Genomic DNA, 6108 nt, shown 5'->3' with positions numbered 1-6108 from the left:
AAAAAAAAAAGCAGGAAAAAAAATAAAGTGTCTAGAGCAAAAAAAAAAAAAAAAAAAAACCGACCTAGAATAAGCCCGAGTGCTAAAAACCCTACCATACAGCTCCGTCCACAACAGAATTCAGTTGCACACCATGACAAGGGCTGGCGGGTAGTGGTTCTCAATGCTATCTACATGTCAGAATTACCTAGCAAGTGTTAAAAAAAAAAACAATAATAACAAAGATTTTTGTGCCCCATTTTTTTCATTTAATTTGGTTGGGGTAGAGTTCTGTCTTCTGATGTGTGTGTGTGTGTGTGTGTGTGTGTGTCTTAAGTTCCCAGGTGAAACTAATATGCAGCCAAGGTTGAGAACCACAGGTTTAGAAGTATGAACTTTGTATTGTTTTATAAGAATAAATCAACTCTGTCTTTAAAAGCATCAACTTCTGAGGTAATTCTTTGAAGCTAAGGACTTGAGGCCTGGAGCACCACAAAATAGTAAAAGCAATGTTCATTCTGTTGGTAATTATCTGAGAACACCATCCCTTCAGTTAATCTTGAATTTGTTCAGGGGCAGCAAGCGGCCATCAGTAACCACAGCTGTTGCCTGTGAAAACTGTAAAATTCAGCCTGGAGGCAACATTGTCAATTTTCTTCAGCTGAAAATCTCCCAAGCTTTGAAAAGAAAAATGGTTTGTCTATGGTCACATTCATTCTTTGTCTTGTGAGGACGGTATTTTCCTTCTTGCCCTGAATTTTTCATTAGAAAATGAAATCTCTCTTTTTTTTTTTTGTTGCATACTTTAGAAAAGTGCTTTTCTCTCTTATTTTTTCTTTCTTCAGGCAGAGGGCCATTTTTCCTCATCTATCTATTTTGAGGATAATTCTGAGTTACTGTAGTAGGGCTTAACTAAAGAAGAGTCTTGCAGGAGTCATCTGTGAAACAGCCTTTTAACAAATGGATAATGTTTTCTGCCTGCATAGAACCTTTAAAAACAGGAAAAAGACCACCAGTGCCTCTGTGCCACTCCATTTCCTACCACAGAACCATACTGGTCATCATAATTAGCATCAAGTATTTCCTGCCTTAAATAAAAAACAAAAACCTATTACCACATATTACCACAAAACCTCACTAATTTAGAATCCTGTAGGAAAGGTGCTGGAGAAAGTACACTAAGGGGTAACTTAGTGAAGGCCAGGCAGTTAAAAGTCCAAATTACATCTCAAGGATATAATCTTAAGGAAATGTTATCTTATTCAAGTACAGAAGAAACTAAAACTACAATAGAAAACTAGGTAGATAGTTAAGGTTAAGTTTTAAATATATGTAACACATGAGATCACCATGATTCAGAAGAATATGGATGGCACAAGACAGCAACAACAACATAATAGTTCACAATAACTCTACAATTTGCTCATTCGTTCATTTAGTCATTCATTCAATAAATATAAGGAGCTCTGGTAATGTAGTAGTAAATACATTCAGCTGCTAAGTAAAAGGTCAGCAGTTTGAACCCACCAGCTGCTCCACAAGAGAAAGATGAGGCAGTCTGCTCCCATAAAGATTTACAGCCTTGGAAATCCTATGGGGAAGTTCTACTCTGTTCTGTAGGGTCACTATGAGTCAGAATCGATTCGACTGCAGTGGGTTTGGTTTCTTTTGGTTTTAATACATTCCAAGCACTGTTCCAGATGCTGGGAATACAGACGTAAACAAGACATAGTGTTTGCACTCATGGGTTACATTTTCATGGAGAGACCATGAACAAATAGTCAAGTCAAACTAGAAAAACAATAATAATATGACAGAGTGGAACTGCCCCATAGGATTTCTAATGCTGTAAATCTTTGTGGAAGCAGATGGCCTCATCTTTCTCCTAATGTGCAACTAGTGGATTTGAACTACCAGCCTTCTGGTTAGCAGTCAAATGCTTTAACCATTGTGCCACCAGAGCTCCTAGATAATCAAGTATATAATTTAAGGTAATACTAAGCATTTTAAAGAAAAGTAAACCAGGTAAGAGGACAGGCATGGATGGAGTGGACTATTTCAAACAGGACATTCAGGAAGGGAGTCTCTGAGAAAAAGAGCTGAATGAAGGAAGGGTGTAAGCCATGAGACCTGTAGAAAGGCTTTCCAGACATCAGAAGAGCAGGTGCAAAGGCCCTGGGGTGACAATGAGCTTTAAAGGTTCATGGGCCAGAAAGAACACCAGAAAGGCAGAGTGAACAAAGGATAGATAGAGAGGGATAACATTAAAAAGTTCAGCAGGGGCTCTGACAGCTGGTTGAGGAAGACGTGCTGCTGAAAGAGACATGCACTCCTGAGACATGCGCTGCTGGGAAAGAGATACAAGAGACACACGTTGCTGAGAGAGACACCGAGGGACATGCACTGCTGGGAGAGAGACTGGGCGAGAGACTGTTGGCTGAGGGTCGGTGGGCTAGGAGAGAGACTGAGTGTTTTTCTGAACTTGAATTGTAGCCTGGTGCTTCCCTAATAAATCCCGTAATCTGTGGAAAGAAAAATAATTCAGCAGGGGCCAGATGGCAAGGGCCCAGGTGGGATGATGGATTTTATTGTAACAGAATCTTATAGATAGATGGGGGCCTTGTGCTACTCTAAAACTAACATCTCCAATGGGATTATGAAGAGGAAAACAGCCACATGGCCACAGCTGACTGACTAGGGGCTAACCCTTGATCCAACTGAGCCAATCAGAGAAGACCTCAGTCTCTGCTAGGGCAAGAACTTCTGCAGGTAAGCTAGGAGCAATGGGGTGATAGTGTTCTGCCCTGTGAGCCAGAGGTTCAGAGAACGCTGGCCTGCAGTAAACATGGTGTCTGATGCAAAAGACCCACAAGGCCCAATAGCATGTCTAGTCCTCATTTCCAACTCCTCCTAAGGCCTACTGCCTCCTGCTTTTCTTCTAAGACTTTCTCTTATAGTAATCCCACTTTCTGCATGGGCCAGCTCTAACTGATTTCTGTTTCTCACAAACAAATGATCTCATCTGGTAGATTCTTAAACAGCAACCACCTGCTTCCCTTGTGGCAGCGTAATGATAGCGGCAGTGGTGTGTTGAGGATCGCTGGAGTGGCTAGCACTAGCTCCCAAGAGGCTTTGTGGGCATCTTGTCCCAAATCCAAGTTCAGCAATGCCTTGTTGATATGGTGGGAGTATTTACTTCACAAAAATTGGCAAATGTTACTAATCAGAATTTTCGGAGAGCCAATGTTAAACATTTACCAGCACACCTGACTAGAGGTAAGGACCAACAAGCTCTAGTGTCTGAGTTCACATCCAGGGTCGGCTGCTTCCTGACTCAGGTAAGATATTGAACCTCTCTGGCCATAGTTTCCTCATCTGTAAAATGGGGATAATGATAGTGCCTATCTCAATATTGTGACGATGCATTAAAATAATGCCTGTAAAGAGCTTAGAACACTGCCTAACATAGTAACTGCTCAACAAATGTTAATTACCCAATATTATCATTCCCATTTGAAATTAGGAACAAAATAAGAATTTGTTAAATTTTTTGTAGTTCTAGAAGTCTGATCAGTTCAATGAGACATGAAACAAAAGCCAGAAGTTACTAACTATGGATATGTGAAAACAAACTTCTCACAATTCACATATGATGTGATTATATGCCCAAAAGAATCAATTAGACTTTTTAAAGTAATCATGGGATTAACCAGGTGTCTGGAAAACAATGTTTTTAAATCAACAGCTTTGCATAAGTTTCTCAGAATTTATTCACAGAAATAAAACACCAATGTACAAACATATGTGTTCAAAGATGAAGGTTCAAATCATAAAGGAGATGTCGCCGGGTGTCATAGCTTGGAATGTTATTTCTTTCTCTGTAACTGAAACCATGCTAGCTCTCAAGCTACCTTTTCGATTACTGCTAGAAACTGTAAGGTACTTCAGTTCAAGATACTTCAGTCAATTCTGTTTTAGAATTCTCTTAGGATTCCCTACCATGCTCTTCTCTTCTTCCCAGAAATGTGGGAGAATGGCGAAAGAGGAAGAGATCTAGACCTTGCTATTGCCCTGTTTTTGTAGGATGTGGGGAAAATATGACTACTCTCCTTTGTTCTCTCTGGTCTTAACTGAAAGATATAGTTTTGATTATCTTGGGCATCAACCTTCATCTCCCTAGCATCTACCCCAACCTCCCTGGCTGGTGTTTACTTCTCATCATACTTGTGTATAATGTAGCTTCATATAATGATTGTTGCAAAAGGAAGTGTGGTGATTTTCTTCTCTAACTTGGGCCTGACCTCAATCTACATAATGCTACTGACCCTCCAAGAATCAGCTCTATCTTCTATGAAGTCCCCAGGGTCATCCTGCATACTATGCTAAGGAATTCCCAAGGCTCTCAGTTCTCAGCTCCCTTCCAGGCCCTCTGGGGAGACCTTGGAAACTTTTTAGATATTCTCTATAATCTGCAGAAGTCAAGGAGGTTCGTGGGAGCAGTTATCTCAGAGCTTCTCTACTGAAACATGCCTTCTTACGATGATGACTCTGTTGCAGCAATCACATGTTGCTGTAGAGCAGATTGCAAGCTGTCTTCTCCTGAGTAGTAGACAAGCAGAGGCAGTGCTTTAACTGATAAATTAGCTTTAACTGATAAAGACTGCCTTTTTTTTTTTCACTTGAATTTTCCTTGAATCACACTCCATTTCTTGTCAGGTGGTACTGGAAGGGCACCTGCCATTTTGAGGCTCTAACAAAGAGCAGTTGGGGATATACTTAGTAAGGCTTTAGTGGGAGATAAATATCTATATCTATATCTATACCCATCCAGCCAGCCAGCCAACTAGCTAGCCATCTGAATCCCTGGCTGATTCATATGATTAAGCACTGGGCTGCTAGTCAAAAGGTGGTTTGGACCTTCCCAGAGGCACCTCAGAAACAGGCTTGGTGATCTGCTTCCAAAGGTCACAGCTTTGAAAACTCTATGGAGCAGTTCTTTGCACACATGGGGTCACTATGAATCAGAATCAACTCCACTGCAACTAACAACAACATATAATGATTCATAGTCACTTCCAAGCATAGTTATTGCGAACCATTGTGATGAAGGAATGGCTTTCAGGAATACCCACTGCCCACTGTGCCGACTCACCTAGAGATATGACCCAGAGGAATAAGGGCAGTGTTTGTGTTTGAATCTGAACACATTCTACAGCACCCAGCACTGGAAATATGTGCATAATGGAAGAGAAACAAAGTTTTAAACACAGGGTGAGAAGCTAATCTGTGATATGTCAGGTAGTTAATTAATCGAAAGATTATATTGTTTTTCTGGTTTCTGTGATACTGTGGTATTGGTCAGTCTTTAAACTTTTATAATTTATGATTTATTCCTCATTCTATTTTTATATTCATAATTTTTCTTTTTCTTAAATAAGACACCACCACCATAAACTGAGACATAAGCTTTTCTGCTTTTAGGTTGACAAGTCCTAACTAAAGGCAAGAGCCATAGTCAAAATATGAACCGTATTCATAGCCTGGGCAGCAACCAATCCAAATGGCTCTGGCACTGGCCTCTAAGGTGAACTTAACTAGATGAAAGCCTGCCTGGAGTCTGATTTGACAACAGAGGAGACGTCAATTTCTAAGCTTTCTTCTTCTGTCAACTCCCTCCAAAATTCATGCCTTCAACCCAAGAAGAAATTCTACTTCTTCTCTATGTGATAGGTGTGCTCCTGAGTTATCATCTTACAACCTCTCTACCTCATGGTTCAGAAAATAAACACAGAGATTTCCAGGCTCTGGCTTTTAATATCCACAAAGAAGTTTTGGGAATGCAAAACATGCCCTTTCTCTCTCAGGAGCCTGACTTTTGTATTTGAAAACTCAATTGCAAGGTTATTGCAACAGCATAAAATTGGAAATACCATTAATGTCGATCTATAGTAATGGTTGGACCTTATAGTATTCCCATACTATAGAACCTTAGTAGTGTTGATTTAACTTTTTCAAAATAGAAAATTAGCTTTTTATGCATTGACTTGAAAGATGCCCAACCTATGCCATCAAATAAAAACAAATGCAAATTACAGGATGATTTTTGCATTGTAGGGTAACATTTTCTCA

This window comes from Orycteropus afer, unplaced genomic scaffold (genome assembly GCF_000298275.1).
Source record: "Orycteropus afer afer isolate SDZICR_OR568_19922 unplaced genomic scaffold, OryAfe1.0 scaffold00314, whole genome shotgun sequence".
Lineage (NCBI taxonomy): Eukaryota > Metazoa > Chordata > Mammalia > Tubulidentata > Orycteropodidae > Orycteropus > Orycteropus afer.
This window is presented reverse-complemented; position numbering follows the sequence as displayed.